We start from the raw sequence: 19,678 nt of genomic DNA, 5'->3' as shown, positions 1-19,678 counted from the left end.
ATTGATGGAAACATAAACAAAATAAAAACGCTACCTTGTAATCTTAGCCAGAGGCTTGTTTACCGGTTCTAAAGCATATCTCTGCGTGTTTATGTTTTCAAATCATGTTCTAGAAAATCATAGAGAATATATAATTTAATGTAAATTGCTTCCCAGTCATGACTCAACATTAATAACATTTAAAGCAAAACCAAATCCGCGCTACATGCAGTGTAAAGCATTTAAAGCAAAATTGAGTATTGAAACCATTTTTTCTAGAAAAATCTCAATGATGCTCAGCAAATATAACCCTTACATTATGGATGAACTGTCTTCATTTCTACTTTATTGTTTACGTTATTTTGATGTAAACATTTAGATTTAGAACACACGCGAGGTTCCGATATTGTATTTGCTACTTTCGCTATGCCAATTTAATTGCATAGTAAATAAAAGGTAGGTGGTAAAAGTGGTAATCTGATGAACTCTATTGTTCAAATCTATTGACATTATTCTCTCAATAATATAATGGGTTTTTTAATATTTCAAGACCAATAGGCTTGGATATTATCGATATTAACATTGAGCGATGTACATGTTTATGCTAGCTCTATGAGGACAATGTGATTCAGAATATAAATAATCCACATATAGGTGTTTTAAACCATTTAAGCTATGTTTTGCATAAATTGTTCAACTACAATGACATCCGTTTTTCCGGGTTTTATGTGCTTGTCTACTTGTTTTGCAAATGGTCGTTTGTCTTAGCTAAATGACCTTGAAGTGATGACATGAATGATCTCCGGTGGATGGAGAAACTCCACTGTGTTTACATTTATAAAGAAGTGCAAACATACCCTATGTACCATCAGATATATAAATGAAATATTATCGACCTTTTTATAATAAAAAGTAAACGTTAGGATATGTCGAAGTTGAATGAACACCGTTTTCTCTAAAATAAATAAAGCTCTTTTATTTCACAAAACTGTAGGTCTCCGATATTATTGCATATAGACATGGCATAACGGACAATCTTGAACATAAAGGGAGGAAAACTACAACGGGCGAGGCATGGTCAGGGGTGATAACCCCCAAAAAGGGTTAGGGTAAGGGTTAGGGTTAGGGGTCGGGTTAGGGTTGGGTTTAGGCTAACCCAAACCCTAACCCGACCCCTAACACTAACCCTGACCCTTACCCTAACCCTCTAACCCCCCCTTGCGCAATACCATACCATGCCTCGCCCGTTGTAGTTTTCCGCCTCCCGAACATAAATCGATAACGGTCTTTTGAAACCGCAAACCATGAGTATTTAAACGAGTTCTCAATGTAATTGACAGAGTTGTGATAGGTATGATATTTACTAAAGCCTACCGTTTTAAATATTTGCAAGGAATTCGTATTTGCGGATTTTACTCCATAGTATAAAGCTTGTAACAAAGAATATCCATTAAATGCACTGTTAAAGGTTTGCATTATTACTAACGTATGTTTATTTTACATAATTGTTTAGTCTGCGATCTGTAAAAGTATTTATTGAAAGCTATATAATTTGGTCTATTGCAGAACGAGATAGAAAAAATAGGAGTGCAAAACAAAATAAAAGCAGCGTACAATTAAAAAAGAGCGTTGCGTCTCTTTCTTTAAATTGCTCTCCTCTTTTTTCTATCTCGAGGCCACGAGTTAGCTATGTCGTGGCCACGAGATAGAAAAAAGAGGAGTGCAAAACTAAATAAAAGCGGCGTACAATTAAAAAATGAGCGGCGCAGTAAATAAAGACAGAGTGCATTCAACAACAGAGGAGAGAATTTTCGCTATCTCGAGATCCCGAGTTATGCATTCATTGTCTTTTCAATTAAGGTAGCGCACCTCTTATGGGCACATATCCAAATATAATCTAAGTAATTATTTTCTTAATCAGCATCATTTCACTGAACTACATGCAAATTTGTAGGTAGGCTTTCCATGCTTTTTAAAAAAATATACCGATTTTTTCAAAACCACCCCCACGCTCGGCTTTTGTCCAGTTTATTTTCACCCCTGGTGTATATAAAAGTTCCATAATTCATTCAAATTTCCAAATATGGGCATGCAGTTGGTGTGTACAGATGCTGTAAAGGTGTTTAAAGTTTAAACAAGATGAAATAAGTATTCTTTTAAAGACATTTATTTTTTACAAATTTTATCTATGGAAGAGCGCCATGAAATGTAAGTGATTTCAGCCAAGTAAAAATTGGGTCGGTTAAAAACAAAGTGTCATAAAATTCAAAATAGTATCATTTAAGTCCTATTTTAAACTTAGTTTTTATAGAAACACTATATACAGCAAAAATACCAAGAAATAGACAGATTTACGGTTTACTTTTTGAAATAAAAATAAAAATGCAACATGCATGGTTCGTATTTTCAACAGTAAATCACCCAATTTCGCCATAACGTTGTTTTAATTTTAATAATTGAAGAATGTGTATAAAAATTGCAACATATTTAACAATAAATATATCTTATATGCCATATTAAATCAAATTACGTTCGAAAATAAATAAAACGCGTCGCAAAAAAGTATACGTCGTCGGCAGAATTCGAACCTGCGCGGGAACATCCCAAAAGATTTCTAGTCTATCGCCTTAACCACTAGGCTACGGCACCTAATAGTAGGCTCTTCAACCTTCGAAGAAATCGCGGGAAATCATTAGAGGTGCGCTACCTTAAACGCCTTCGTGGTTTGATTCCTACGCTTCGGAACCACATACCGTTGGTTATTACCGCAATAACCAACGGTTACCCGTCGATTATTTCTTAAATAATCCAGGCCATTTTTGTTGTATTTTATTGTCAATAATTACTTCGATCAAAGAGTGGTCTGTCTTGTTTACCGGTTTTAATTTTGCTTTATTAATTATTTACATATATGTTTGGAGATAAGGTAATTATGCAATCTTCAAAAATAATCGGTTTTCCACTTTAATGCCATGTATAACGTTTTTGTTCTGGATGACGAGCTCGCCATATGTCTATCAAATTGAATGAATCGAGTATGGAATTTATTTTGTTCCTGCTGTTTATGTGTGTATCCTTTTTACCGTTCTTTTTGTCTAGATTTGGGTTAAGTATTGTATTAAAATCACCCCCTTTTATATCATTTTTATCCGTGTTTTGTAGGAGATGCATTTCCAGTTTATAAAAAAACCTGTTTCGTCTTTGTTAGGACCATATATATTTATTAAGGTGATTTCTTGATTATTAATAATAACATCTATTTTGTATAATCTACCGGGCACTAATTCTTTAAAATTTCATATGCTTACATTATCTTTATTTTTGATTACACTTCCTAAACCTTCACTATTTGATTTGCTCCCACCGTAAAAACTTATTCCACTCCATTCTGATTGATTGCCATTTGTTTTTTGATAGCTCACAAACATGTGTTTCTTGAAGTAAACACGCTAAGTAATTATTTTCTTCAAACCATTTGAATATACTTTGCCGTTTATTATCATTATTGAGACCTCTTACATTTAAACAACATATTTTTTCATATATTTTTACATTTAAAATATTTTATTTTTATGGCGTTATTGTAGCGTACTGAATCTTGCCTATTCATTTTATAAGTAATAACAGATTCTAGGAGTTTCGTCTTTAAAGTCTTAATTCCAAACTAGAATCAGTCACATATCTGACATTATTTACAAAACGAGTAATTGCATCGCTCGGCAATATCCTGTTCCTGGCAAATGGAAGACTTTTCACACATATTGCTTCAAAGCTCCCCCATTTCAAATCTATCAGATACAAATATAATGTAATTCATTGAGCCAAATGTTCATGTAAAATGAAACACAGAACAAAAATCATACAGTGTTTAACAAATAAAACATTCCTGGTAATGGCATAACGTATTGCAACCATATAAGTGCAGTTTAAACATTTTTTAATATGGACAAATATTGATGTTAACATATTGCAACATTTGAATTTTCGTGCATATGTGAATTCCAATGTGTTCAAGCGTGTATCACAGTTGGCAGACTTTAAGGTAGATGCCCTCACAATCTATGAGCATACAGTGTCTGTATTATTTAAAAGACACCACGACTGCAGTGATAGATAACGAGTTACCTACCAGTTCAGAATAAAAATGAACGAAAGTGCTGACAAATCAAATCATTAATCATATACATTCGTTGTCTTAATTTTGACAGTCTTTGTTCAGCAGAACTTAGCATTCATTTTAGCCATAGATTCACGTAAAGGAAAACAAGCAGCATCCAGTCATGTAAAGGTTTTGAACACTGTCACAAAAGGGGATATATATTTCAAACCTTCGTGGAATATGTACGGCTTTGAATGATGTAATTACCGGTAACAAGTCAGGTTTGTAACTTGTAAGTTGTAAGCTACCCATTGTATTGCCCATAGAAAAGGGCTAAATCTGTTACTAATCATGTTAAGATTCATTCACTCCTGAATGCTGTGTATACATACTTTCTCTACTCCACAATGAACACTACCATGCTGATGCAGCACAGCAGCGTAATCTAGTCAGGTAAGTAAGTAAAAGAGTTTTCCCTACTACATGGCTCAGTTTCAATTGGTATTGTGAAGCACTCATCCAGAACTATTCCAGTTTTGTCTCCGTGTTCCAAGAAGATAAATCAGTTAAAGCTTCGAGTTTGTACTCGCATTTCTTTGCTCTCTACTTTCTTCCTGCCTCTTGCTACTCTACCCAATGCATTTCAGAAGAAGAAACTGGCTTTTTAGATGCAGCAATACTGCTTCAAACGATTGAGATGGTCTCTGAAGGTAAGTGAGGAAGAAAGCTATCCACGCTTCTGTCACATTTCCCTGATTTGACACAGACTGCAGATGATGGACATAAAACCCTTGAGTTTCAGGACCATTCAATGAGAGATGGAGCAAAGAGGTGTAAAGTATAGCCAATTTTTTATCAGCATCCATGACATGTTTGAAGCTATCCTGACTTTCCTTAGCAACGTCTTCAACCTCTAAGGTGAGGTTGATTGCAATGTAAGCGATGGTATCTTAGAATTAGAGTACTTATTTAGTTTAGGCTTTGGGAGTTGAAGGTAAGACATATTCTTGTTTATTTGCTACTTGCACTCGTAGACACAGGAAATCGTTAAGGGGTCAACAGATGAAGCCAAGAAGTAGATATACCTTTACCCAGAACAGCAGCAACAGTAGAAGTAGCAAATAGGTTTTTTTTAGCTCCATTATCAAATTTTTATTGCGAGAGATGCTTCAGAGAGCAGAACATAATCAATACATGCCTCAGGAGGAAGTTGACTGCTTTTCACTTTGATGATCTTATGCTCTGCAAGCGACAGTCCCGAATAACCCATTAGGCAGAGTAGGCAACTTCCTATGTGCCCAGCGACTTAAAGGGACCCTGAAGCAATAAATTGTGTTACTTTCTTACTTAGCCTAATCTAATGACTTGACAATATCAACTTTTCAATGTTATGTTCTTGACATCGTCTTACCGTCACAATCATATTTTACGGTATCATAAAGACAAATTTCACATATAAAAGGTAACATTCACATTGTATGTCTTGCCAGCTCGGCACTGGTGGGTTTATGTAAACGCGTAAAATCAACTTGGCACTGGCGTTCTAGTAAGCAATAGAATAGCTAAGGGTATTTGGTTAGTTGGTGGGGGGTGGGGGTGGCAACAGCTTCAGTGCCTATGGGCCACCACGGTGCTTCATTCGGCTGTGTCAGGCAAACAAAACATTTTAAAAGAAATCTACATTAACATTCGTTTTTATTTTTAAAACGACATGAGCGGAAGTGTGTAAGGCAATGACACGATTACACGTTTAAATGTGTTCGTATTAACGTTGACAAGAATACATATTCAAACTGAATATCCCGTCCATGTTTATGAAGAAGATGTAGTTATTATTGCGCCCTATATTTAACACTATATTAACCGTAAAATTATAATCAACATTCAAAAACATGATGATAATAATTAACCTATCTCGTTTTAAGTCGTTGCTGCTATTGTTATACCCACGTGATTTGTTTGTTTGAAATTGATAATTCGTATGATAACCAATGTAAGGATATTGATGCTTTGTATGCAAATATAATTAACCGTTTGTCTCGGAAATTTATCACACTGTTTAATAACAAATGAGTTAGACATGGCAATCATGTCATACATTATCATTAATAAAAAAGTCGACAGTGCGATAATAAAACATTTCTTTATCATAACAGCCTATGGTTAAGTAACACATCAACAGCAACATCAAAAACAATATCAACCATTACTTAAATGTATTCTGCCGAATTATACATTTTGCATATCAAATATAAATACAACTGAAGATAAATAAAACTATTATTGTCGTTGCGAAAATACAACTACCACCCATTCCGCTTTGTTAGAGAGCATTCCTTGTTCAGTTTAAAGACCTGATTTGACTCACTTAAATTTAGATTGGAAAATACTTTGAGCATATTCTTAGTATTGGAGGAGTAAAACACTTGATTAAAAGTTAAGTATGAAAGTGGTTATTACGAGCAACGTTTCCCCTCCTTACTATGAAGTTTTATGTTGATATCGCATATACCGTAATTATGAGATTGACCGTAATGTCACAAGAGATGTCCAGTATCAATTTGAAGTAAATCGGTGTAAAAATGAGGAAATTAATGTAAAATAACATTTAAAAAATGAGTGAAAATCTCTGATCCGGCCGAACCCCAACCCTCATAACATAAAGGCAATTTTGTGTGTGTGGCCTATTTGGGCGGGCGTCCCAGGGTTGGTAATTGGGCCATGCATAGTTTAGATTGACCGTATTGTCATTAGAGAAGTTCAGTATCAATTAGAAGTGAATCGGTGTAGAAATGAAGGAGTTCTAGTAAAAGGCAATTTTGGATGGGTGTGGCCTATGTGGGTGAGGCGCCTCAGGGTTGGTAAATGGGCCATGCATAGTTGAGATTGACCGTATTGTCATGCCTAGTTGAGATTGGCCGTATTGTCATAAGAGAATTTCAGTATCAATTTGAAGTGAATTGGTGTAGAAATGAATAAATTATAGTAAAAGGCAATTTTGGGTGGGTGTGGTTATGGTGATCTTTATACAAAGGGAAGTAATCGTCACAGTAAGAGCCCGCTTTGTGCAGCTATATATATGCGTACAGAATATTTGCACTTTAAAAAAAGAGGAATGCATGTCACCTATATGCCACCGTAGTTTTATTATCGGCTTAGTAAATATAAATTTTCATAGCTTATTCAAATGCATGTGAAAAAAATGCCACTATTTGTCGGTTCATCCCATGATTTATTGATGGTGCAGAAGAACAAGTTCCTGAACTCGTTTAATAAAATTTGGTGTGAAAATTTTAATCTGTTCAAATGCTATATATATCATATAAGTGGCGATTGCTTTTTTAAAAAACAATCATGAATTATGGTTTATCGGTCAATGCACAACGCGTTGGTGTGATGATGCTTTGATCGATTGAGTGGTGTACAAAAACACGCATCAACACGAATCAGATTGGATTATTTGTCGTTCCAGACTGTCGATTCTAACATAGACTTATTAGTAATTGGCTACTGAGAAATAATAATTTACTAAGCAGTGCTCAGGCACGGAACTTGTTTTTCTTTATATTGTTAATGAGTTAATATATAATGATGATTTTGTTCTGTTTCCACACGAAAATTAGTGGTTATGACCTTTAAAGTGCACGTGCGAGTTTTGAATACGACACATATATTTTAAATAATGTATATTTTGCCTCACAACTTCGTGCATCCATTATGTTTACGTAAATTACCATTTCATGTATTAAGTTTATCAGTGGTGAATACAAGGTGCGGTATTCATTATGATTGAGTTTATCTCAAGTTTATTTTGAATCTGATAAGATTGCTTACGGTGTCCGAAACCATTTTAATTTGCACCATGTGATCTGACTAAAGTCACACGGAATAAGTACTTTCGATTTGTTATAACGCCCTCTATTGCTGTTTAGATCACTATATTTTGCAGGTAAATACGTATAGTATCTTTATTATATAAAACATTCTTCTTCTTCGTCGTCTTATTATAAGAATTATTATTATTATTATTATTATTATTGTAATATACTGCCTTTCTGGTTGGATTCACTTGTCGAGTTTCTTTATAGTCAGAAAAGATAAATTAACACAGTTTATTTCAAAGATTTCGTATTCAATGATTAAACAATCATAAGCGTTCATAATAAAATAATCAGAATGAAACACAGTTACTAAATCAGTGTAGAGTGGATCTTTTTAAGCCCTGAAAATAAACAATAACATACATATAGTTATCATTCAGAAAAAAACATACTAAAACCAGAAAGTAAATTATTTTCAAGCATACAATTAATAACAGGATGTGTTCTAGTTGCCAATTAAAATAATACTTTTCACATGTATAAATATTCTTAAGGCAAAACTTGTTTTAAAACAAAACTTATAAAAAAAGTTAAATCAAAGATATAAATTATTTACAAAATCTATGTTTTAATCTATTCCACACAAACATACACAAACACACACATACAGTAGTTCTCAACATACCAAATGTGGTTTTGGCTTGTACACCAGTCTGTTTGCCTCTCTGCTTCTCACTGACTCGTGATTGTTAAAACTGCAACATGTGATTCATAGTGCACACTATAAAGAACGTGATCATTGATATAGGACTTATAAATGGAAAAGCACAATACTATCCAAAAAACATGTTTATAAACAAAAAACCCAATACCTAATAATAACAAATGGACTCCGGATCCTTTAAACGTCTTCTTAGCCTTTTTACCTCTGGTCCGCCGTAGATAAGTAAAGCGTCCGTTTTAACATCATCTTCAGTGATTTTGAAGTATCTGTCTTGCCTTTCAAAGTCCTCAAGCCATTCACACCATGCCTGGCCCGTTGCTATGTGGTCGCTGCAGTCCATCCGAAACGGTTGCAAATCAAGCCTTCTATTGCCGTTCGCCATATCTCAATTCCGTATTATGCGCGCAATAACAGCTGCATCAGTCATGCAATTTTTTCTCTCGTCGCCAATGTAAAAGACTCACTCACTAAGACTGCTCTCTATTTCAATACTTTAATGCTCACTCTCTTGGACTCTGTATATATATATATATATTCTAAATCACCGTGACGACAACGTCATGAACGTCACCGACGTCATTAACAATAAGATATGTTCTATGAATAGATCTCAAGGATATAACACAGATCATTAAACATTTGCAATCAATTACAAGTATATAATAAATACAAAAATGTATAGCATGTTTAATACACTTAGTACTAACCTGGTAAGAAGTAATACTAATTAGATATAATGTAGATATAACAAAAATCTGCAACTCAAGCAAAAACTTACAGCTGACACTGTGACAGTCAAGAACACTTATCTAATCTACAAAAGAGAGGAATATATCATCTGGGTGACCAGGAAGTTGGCCACAGTGGTCAAAAGTAAATAATTTACTACTCTGAACATTGTGTACACACCGGTCTTACTGACAATAACGTAGTGACGTCACCGTCTATGTATAGAATGCTACTCTGACAGAATTATTGGAAATTGTGCCGGTTAACATTTTTAGTCTCAGCATTTACTATAGTAGTTGTAGGTGATGTTTCGCATAAAAAAAAATCTTTTGAATACTGCTATAGAAAATTTTAGTTTTAAAAGATGAAAAAAGAAGCTCTGCAAAAATGATGAAAAAATGTAAGTGTTATCTTTGTATTTTCATCTACTATAAATCGGACCACGGTAGTGTGCTAATTTAACGATATCGTCAGTTAAACTCTAAATGATAAACATTGTTTTGCGTTACACATGCTACTGTGAATGATTTTGAAACATTCATCCGATAATTATCTGCATGGTGTATGTTCCAGTCTCTAAATTCGTTCTCATGTTATTTTGGAAATATGTGAAGAAACATTTGCAATTCGTGTATTTCTATTTAAATTTAAATTTACCGTTAATACTTATACTTTTTTTTAACGTTAAAAGTAAAACCACGATATTTTAAAATATATTCACCTTTTTCTGCGCGCGCGAAAAACTTACACTAAATTCATACCCTTAAAAAATGCCGTTTAAAGTGAGAGTGATTGTTGACTTTTGTATCATATGATAACAACGCTCATTAAAACAACAACAACATATATTGTGTTCCTTCGCGAAATCTTGCTATAATACTTGAAGTGCGGTACGACTCGTTGTAGATATGTGGTCGTTGCCGCATTTCTGGAAGTTTATAATGGCACATTTTTATCTTTTAGTTTTTTTTTATTTGAAAGACGACACGGCAAGACTTAATTGTTTCTTTGTTTACCCAATATTTAACATCGCTTTTATTATAAAAACCTCTGACTGTCCGAACCAGTATTTATTGCACACATAAAACGGCATTCGCTTTGTTGAAAATGCATATACATGTAACCTCAGACTATTAGGTTCCATATATGTATATCTAAATATGTGCACAATAAATTACTACTATGAAAAATATTAATTGTCATATAATAAATGAACAAACATGCTTTAAAAAGGTGCTCATTAAATGCATATGACAATTTTTACGGATACTAATTAACGTAATTTACCAACACGCAATAAAACAAAATTCTATATTATATATACAATGAACATGTTTTCACTTAAAAACAATCACACCCATCGCATGCACAATTTTGTTATTTTGTCTTTTATGTAGACAATGGCGGATATATCTATACAATTTCATTTTCTTATCCTACCTACCGTGAAATATTTCACCATGCAACAAAGTATTTTTTTTGGATTTTGCACTACCATATCGTAAGATAGTCAAAACTCCCTTTAAGTCTTTTTTTCTTTTTTGGAATGTCAACTGAATTGCTTGGTTCCTCCATTATATGGGGAGAATTACAGTCAAGAAAACGAATAGACACAATATAAAGCTGTATTCTAAACTCGCACATTTGTAAAATAATGTAATCGGTTTCACGTTAAACCTGTGTATTACAACAAACACGTCTTTTTATGTTAAAGAACAGGTGTTGAAATATGTGCATTGAAAAGTAGCTCTAGATGGTCGCTAAGGTATTGGTCTTCAGAAAAATCAAAATGTTTTTAAATACACTGTTTACCATGATGAAGATTACAAGTGTCACTTCACTACGAGCTGTTATCATTTCAATTAACAACTTAAATGTGTAATTTTTTTCATTGAATAAAAAGTACTGGACAATGGACAGTATTTGATCTTATAAAAGTATTAAGTGTCCGATTTGAGTGCTGGAGTTTGTTATTGCCGAAAAGTAAATTAGTCCGGTAAGAAAACATTCACGAAATCAGTTTTAAATAAATGTTTAATTCGGTCGCATTAGTATAGTTTAGTAGAAATTTGTTTCTCCGTCGACTTAATAAAATATGTGCAAGACAGTTCGAATAAGGACTGCTGAAGGCAATTTTTGTGTTCTTCCAATAAAATAATGTTTTTTTGTGTCTGTTTACTAGTTGATTGATCTATCAAATACGCATTTCTAATCATGGGACTGTGACAGAAAAACACTTTTGTTTCTTATTAACAATGAAACTTAATCATATACTACATTATATTTGCATATTCATAGGAGCTACAATACAAAAACAAAGAAGAAGAATGACGGCCATAGACGCAATAGACGAAATAGAACCAGGCGATGCAATTGTATTCAACTATAGGGGAAAAGATCATGAAGGTATTGTTACAAGCGTCACAATGGATCGCAACGAACGCAAACTTGGCATAGTTCATATTATTCATTACGCTTACGACTTTCCGAGAACATGGAAAATAATAGAGGAAACCTTTTTTTTAAATCTTACATTACAAAAAATATGTAAGAAAGTTTACAATGGAGTGGACATCATAGATTCACCCACCGTTGTAGAACGAGCAAAGGCGCGGTTAGGCGAAGATCGCAATGACAGAAACTACAACACGTCTCGTCATTTAGTAGAGTGGGCAAAGGTTGGTCATGATAGCAAAATGCTTGTTGTCGACACATACAGACATAGCACCGGTTGCTTGTTCCGTATATACAATGCGTATGCCTGGTCGGATATAGAAACGGGATGTATTATAGAATTTTCATATCATGGGTTTAAGCATCAAAGTGTGGTCAAAAAGATAAATACGGGTGAAGACAAAATAACCGTCATTCATTATGGCTTCAGCCATATATTTGGTACGCGAACTGTCATGGAAGAAAACATAAAAATTGATTTCAAAACAGAGGACATAAGGATATATCGGTGTGACCCAGCATTCAACCACAATGAACCAGAAGATGTTGTAGCAAAAGCAGAAAAAAGGATCGGTGAGCAGCATTGGAGTATTATTACCAACTCATGTTGGGCATTCTGCATGCAATGTCTTTTCCACTAAATACCAGGAATCCACATGATAGCCATACATATGAGCGTATCGGATACAGTACATTTTCGTTGTTTTAAATAAACAGATGAGAATTGTTAACAATGGTTTCCTATACCATATCTATTCGTTTTTGCAAACAAAATCATTTAATCATAGAGCGAGGTGACCACACAAGTCAATCTATTTGATTGCTACAGACCTAAATTAATACAAACAAAAATATGTGCATACCCCAAAATGCCCGTGTAATCTGCAAATAATCGGGATGTGTAACTGTCAAGTTCACTGCCAACTGACTACATAGACTACAAAGAGAAGAATCCGCCTTGAAAAGAAAATATTGTTCCGGGACAATTTAATGATGTAACAGTACCCACATGACTAAAAACAAAAGAAACAACAACGTTTTTTAATAACGGTCTTAAAACGGACACTTCTGAATCTGCTATGCAGAGTTTTGAATTAGGTTGTTGTTCAATATTGTCATATGCTAAATTGGTTCATTGAACAGAAAAGAACAGAAAGTTTATTTGTATAACTTGAACAAGTCTAGTTCATCGGTATACATTCAAAACTGGCAATATATAAGCAAGAAACACATGCATAGCAATTCGAAAGTGACACAAATAGTATATACAATGTGTTAAATAATGCGGATTAGGCCATTATATTACTTAACGTTTGCATTCAATGTCTCAGTTCTCATTTTAAACGCATGTTCATAATATTTCGCTAGATTTGTTAAAACTTTAGTGTTTGTATTTGTTAACAGCATTAAAAAATGTATGCATACTAGGTCGGTTATAATAGAATTTGTCAATATATAGTTTTCTAATATAAGTATAAAGAGAACATGCGATTACAAAATCGTCCTCGATATCACCTGAGCTTCATATATTACATTTACGTTCGTTTCTATGCATATTTATATGTCTCCCTGATTAATTTTTTAATATATGTGACGAAAGTCTTAGTTTTTATATGTTTTCTTTCTTAAATTAAAGTTTTGGATTATGTTAAGGTAATCAGAAAATTCAAATCGATTTTTCAACTCTTTGTATAATGTTAATGAACTTTTTTACATTTAAATCATTTCGCCTAAAACCTATGTACATATCAATTAGTCTAGTTTTAAATATAAGGATAAATACATTTGAATTTACTGACTCTTGATACATCCATACATCTACAAACCAGTATTTTGAAGCAAGTCACGTACTTTGGTTATCCACTTGTTACATCGTATAATATTTTCAGCACCGTTTCTCATTTAACACAGTGTACTATATAATATACAATCAGTTTGTTTAACAGTATACAATTTTATAAAATATTTTATAATTCGTGCATGGCGATTTATATACAACATACTGCTGCATTAAGAGTACCCGTTTAGACACAACGCATTCGTTTTAAATAATCTCCTAGTATTTGAAAAAAACAACATACGCATGACAAATATTGACGTAACATACGAATAAAAAAGATTCAACATTATTTTAACAGGACCATGCATGTCTTTGGTAATTGCAAAAAGCGACCCCATAGCCTTTAAGCCTCTGATAACGTTTGAGTAGTCTGTTTAAATGACCCACCACTTGATAGTACAATGCCGAGAAAGTTACAGTTTGACCATTTCTATTTGTTCATTATTAAAAAAAATCACATTCTGTGAATTATTTCCACCATTTTTATATATTAATAACTTATTGATTATACTATGTTATTGTTATTTCATTAATTTTGACAATCTGTATGGTTAATAAACAATGGACCGGTTCCTGTTGCTTATTCTGGTGTAATTACAATCATAGGAACACCAAACCAATATTAATTTAACCCTGCAATATACGTTTTGCAGATTAGACACACATTTAGATTAAAATTAGTTGTGTACATGGTTACCCCGAGAACTGTAATAGCTTACAGTGTGTTTTTTTTTCTGCAAACGATAACGTCATATCCATTGTTATCGTATGTGCGTTTATTTCGTATTTATATTCGCTCTATATCTCGACTTCGTCGCTGCGAAATGTTTTAACGGGATCACAAAATTGAAGCTCCCGATATAGAAATCGTAGCGAGTAAAGTTGATATATTGAAACCAGTTTTCTCCCGAAAAGTCAGTTATATTTTCAAAGTAGCCGGCAATAAAACTGGTGTATTTGCGCCATTTTAATTGATATTTTGGGGAAAGTAGTCGGCGTCTAGATAGAATGTAACCGGCAAAATCGCCGGCTGCCGGTGCTTCCAGAGAACATTGAATAATACGAAATAAACTCTTATCACTTTCTTACTTCTATGGTTGGAAAGTAAGCGGCATTTTAAAATTAAACACAAATAATAAAGGGTATAAAACGGCGAAAAATACCTGTTTCGGCACAGATGTCGCCATCTTGATCTTCACGTTATTGAGCTTACCGCTCGATCGGTCATTGTCGACTCGGGTACTACGTACATTTACCCCGGGTACTCTTAAGTATACTTACATGTACCCCGGGTACGGTAAATATACTAAAGCGTACCCGAGAATTGTAACGCTAAATCGGTCGTATTTGGCTATTTCTTTTAAATTAATTATGTTCACATTTATGTACATTTTCTGTTAAATTTTCTCTATATTATCGAATCTCATACTCAAAAAGCATAATGATGCATTTTTTTAAAAAAGAGCAGATAAACAATATCGTTTTACGGTAATCGGTATTGCTATCTACAACATCGGATTTTGGGCGGGAATAACACTCGGATACAGTCTAATATCGACCGGGTACGTTGAAGTATATTTAACGTATCCGTGGTACATGTAAGTATACTTAAGAGTACCCGGGGTACATGTAAGTAGTACCCGAACCGACAGTGACCAATCGAGCGTTATTACCACCTTTGAACTAAGGACAAGGCCGTCGTATGACTGGTGTGAATGTGTAATTCTTTAATTTCATACGTGTTGAAATGGTACTCCTGACAAATGTTTTCTTAGTAACAGATAAATTGATTTAAATTATCTATAACGATGCACATGTGCTGTCATTTGAGATTATGTCATTTACATGTTTGCATTACCGTTCATAACGATATATATTTTGTTCAATACAAATCTGAGAATCTTCCGGTATGTCCTATTTTTCATCATAATATTTCATATAATTTCGCGCTGCTATTCAATGTAAAAACAGGCCCGTATGCAGGCCCTGGGCCCTGGGGCCCGACCCCCCCCCGCAGCTGGCTGTCTACTGTAAGTTTTTTTCATGAAAGGGCCCACAGCACACTTTCCCTAAATACAAAAGTGGAGAAATGTTTTCTTGTCCTAGATCAAACTAAAAAAATAATGTCGACCAAAACTGAAACTAAAAGGTATGTGATTATTTTATCATTTCATGATAGCATGAAAAGCATAGAAATTTAAAAATGTCCCTTCTTATTATTTAATCACTTGATTTATAGGGATTCGAATCGAAGCTGCAGGTTAAAGTGGCACTTGCCCCGCTGATTCATGTATTTGTCACCATATTAGAGGCTTTTGATTAACTTTGTCCATCACTTTAATAATGCCATTTTCAATAGTGATTTGCTGATGGTGTTCATCTATGTTTTGTGGAGTAATATCAGCATATATTTTTTTCCGATAACATCATTTGCCAGTTGTTTCATCTAAGGTAAGTTCTGTCATTTTATTTTTTTCTACGTAATGGTTAGTTGTGTTATAGATAGGTATTTCTTTCAGACATTTAAAGGACTCAGCACAATAATAACATCTGTAGTATTCCATTATCTTCTGTTTTACCTGAAAAGAAAAAAAATCATGTTTTGTGATGTTTTAATGTTTAACAATGTGCTTTAATGCTTTTGTTGTCAGCAATTAAATAAATCTCGACATATTTTACACGAGTGTTCATTTTACATAGATCTAAACATAAAGACATCTTGCAGTTGGGTCATTATCCATTGACTTCCTAAAGTTAGTTTGGAATTATCCATACACTAATTAGGTCATTATCCAATTTGTATATTCTTGTCCCAAACAAATACGAATATATTGCGTTTTCGAGCATTTACGCCAATCAAATTTTTTACATACATATATGAAAATTTTAATACATATGTCCAAGCATTAAAACATTCGATTATAATTGTTTTTGGCCTAAAACTTTCGACAATTTCATTTACTTTTTCCAGATTTTCAAACACTTTCATTTTATTTTGACGTAATTGTTTTTTTAATTGTTGTGGGTTTATTGGCGCAGTGTATCCGGCAAATAACATTTTATCAAAGAGAAACGTTTATTATGTCACAACGTGCCTTAAATAAACGTGTACTTAGAAAACTAATGACTGGAGTCTTTATTTCTGTCGCCTTTTTTCTTCAGTTTTTTACTCGCCAGTAGAGATAAGCCCCTAGTTAATGTTTTCTTATCGCGTGTACACTCATCCCCGATCAGTCAATTAACCCTTGTGATCCTGAATGCTTCATCTATAGATGGTTGATGTAACACGTCTTTTGATTGGCCCAGGAAAGACAAGCAGCGAATGGAAGCAAATGATACAGGTTGTCGTAGGTCTGCAAATTGCTAAACTTGTTTGTAATTTGTGAAAAAAGGTTGGAAACAAGTAGAGAGGTGATATGGATAATTGTCATTAATTTGAACCGGCAAGTTTCTTTGTTCAAGTCCAAGGCCAATAATTTCTAAAAACAACAACAATGGAAAGTCAAAAAAAAAGAAAGCCATACTTCATCCGTAAGCCATTTAGGTGTACCCACACAACAAATATCAGGTCAATAGTTTTGAAAAAAGTCCGGAAATGAAATGCCGGTCGGCCGGAATGCTATATGCCATCCCACCGGGGACATAATAATCAGCTCAATATTGGTAAGAGTTGCGAAAAAAACCTCCAAAAACGCTTATTATAGATAAATTTAATTCCAAGGGCCATAATTGCCAAATACCAATAGACGGGAACAAATTTCACACTTTATATGTTGGTCATATAAAGACTCACATACAAAACAATCAGCTCAATATCTAAAATAGTTCTGTAAAAAACTACGGAAAACGGTTATTGAAACCTCTAGCGCCTACTTCTATGAGAACAACCAATAACACAAGCCTCGTTGGTTGCAAGCTTCTAGCAGCTTTGTTTAATTGGACTTTTTTTCTCTCGTAGGCCTCCTCGCATCTGGTTTCCCGAGGTACCGTTTAGTCGATCATGATGAGTCGTTTCCCTGCCTCTGACCACCACACGATGTCGGGCTTGAGGTTTGTCTTTACGATACTTGGGAAGACCAGCTTGTTGTGAAGGTCAACCTTCATGCTCCATCCGGTTGCGCCGTTGAGGATCGTTTGATATTCAGTGAAAAAGGACGGGGTATACACAGCTTATCAAAACGTCATTTGATCGAATTCCATATAAGAAACAAAATCACCTCTGTGATAAATGAACCGAATAACAAGATATCTGATGACAACGTATCGATACCATTGTCTTAAATGTCATTCATATTGCAATAATTTAAACGCTGACAGTGTGACCTTGACCTTGGAACTCGCGACACAGAAATGGCGCGCAGCAGGTCCATTCCACGTGGCGAATATGTCAGGCATGTTATTGGCAGTTAAATGACAAAGTCACAGTATGCACGTATCAAGTCCATAATTTGAGTTGTCACCTATAAGTATGCCCTCGACCTTTGAACGCATGATCAATACCTTTGGGCATACGACTTGCAGGCAACACGTAGCAAGCGACATTTCCTCGCTACCTACAATCTTTTAATTCGTTATGAAATAGTGAATATCTGTGACAAGAATCTTTAAAATTCCCGATGAATTTTGAAGCTAAAGGATTCACAAGCTGTATTGTGTCCATACTAAACATTAACCCCAAAGTGTGACCTTGACCACTGACGTTGGGACTCGGGACTTGTGCTCATCACGGGGACTCCATATGCTAGACCCGTTCAATGGAATGCGTGCATTTCGTTCAATGTGGTGAAGGCGCGTAGGAAATAAAAAATAGATTTTTATGTCAGTGTTGTGTTTTGGATGTTACATCATAAATATGTGTCAAATCATTTTAAACCAACGTTGGTAATGCGCACAATTTGTACAGAATATATATTGCGTAATGATATTGGACAAAACATGTGTGCATGTTGGATGTAAAAACGACAACACCTGGTTTAAGGCAATTTATAGAAACTTTTACTACTTTTTCTATTCGTATTTTTAATAATTTGCAACTTAGCGCATACCTTTCTACTGTTTTATATTAGTTATTTAAGCAACTGAATCATAACAGATTAAACAGTAGTAATTCTACTTTACGCTGTTTTCTGAAGTCGAATTGTTTTATTGTTTACCTTAACGTTTTTTTATAATGCACTCTTAGAGATGAGTCTATACAACATTTTATTTCAAAATCGAGTTTTAAGTAAGATTTAAAATCGAAATGTTTCAATTTTAAGAAGCTTTGGTTAGATACTAGGGAGCTTCTGTATGATTCGTATGCTTCATCCACGTGGCATTTAATAATATACGAATATAATGTGTTTTTTTTTGGCAAAATTATACTTTGCTCAAAAATCAATTCATTTCGTTAATAAAATGCATTCAATCTATACAATTTATTCCAATCTTTGTGTGCACCTTACATATCCCTAAGTTGGGCAACTTCAACTGAATTTATGTTAATTATTTACGTGTAATGAAACCCGTACGTTATCTTTAGGTTGGATTGCACTAATTGCAATTGCCGTTTGTTTCCGTAATAAAACAGGCAACTCTTAAACCGTTCTTCTCGCCTTTCCTTTCTATCAAATTTTGCAAGTCTGATATCCCTTTAAAGATAAATCTGTCTTTCTTTTAATAATTGCGGTAACAAAAAATTGGTCTCTCTACTTCTAAAAAAGTCAAATTCGCCAAAGGGCAAATACTGTCGGGAAACAGAGTTTCGGAAGTGAGATTTCAACGAAAAAAAAAAACCGTACCTCAATAAATACACCCCAAACATTCATCTTTCAACGTAGTCACCAATGAAATGCACCAAAAGTGTTGATGATACATAGGACATAGGAAATATCCACACAAAGCATTGATGTATGGCATCAATCAGATGCGATGTATTGCGAAGTCGATGTATCACGATTGGTACACAACGGTACACGATATGGAAAAAAAACTTGCAAAGCGACACAATCGTGGATATGCAATATACCATCTTAGTCGAGTAATTTCCCGGC

The 19,678-nt window shown here is 34.1% G+C and overlaps 2 long non-coding RNA genes across 4 annotated transcripts; one reads left to right on the top strand and one right to left on the bottom strand.

Annotated features, from left to right (window-relative positions):
• The first annotated feature begins 7,888 nt into the window (after positions 1-7,888).
• LOC127873396 (uncharacterized) lies at positions 7,889-14,218 on the top strand. Its single transcript, XR_008046131.1, has 2 exons — positions 7,889-8,027; positions 11,651-14,218. It is a non-coding gene; the product is annotated as an uncharacterized LOC127873396 (long non-coding RNA).
• On the bottom strand, positions 8,176-9,482 carry LOC127873419 (uncharacterized). 3 transcript variants are annotated; one of them, XR_008046142.1, is made up of 4 exons: positions 9,402-9,482; positions 8,772-9,138; positions 8,585-8,654; positions 8,176-8,300 (listed from the first exon to the last, which is right to left on the bottom strand). It is a non-coding gene; the product is annotated as an uncharacterized LOC127873419 (long non-coding RNA). The 3 variants fall into 3 exon arrangements; XR_008046141.1 differs by having other exon boundaries at positions 9,331-9,403; XR_008046140.1 differs by lacking the exon at positions 9,402-9,482 and having other exon boundaries at positions 8,772-9,255.
• Positions 14,219-19,678: the final 5,460 nt, after the last annotated feature.

Source organism: Dreissena polymorpha, chromosome 1, assembly GCF_020536995.1.
Source record: "Dreissena polymorpha isolate Duluth1 chromosome 1, UMN_Dpol_1.0, whole genome shotgun sequence".
Taxonomy (NCBI): Eukaryota; Metazoa; Mollusca; class Bivalvia; order Myida; family Dreissenidae; genus Dreissena; species Dreissena polymorpha.
This window is presented reverse-complemented; position numbering and strand designations above follow the sequence as displayed.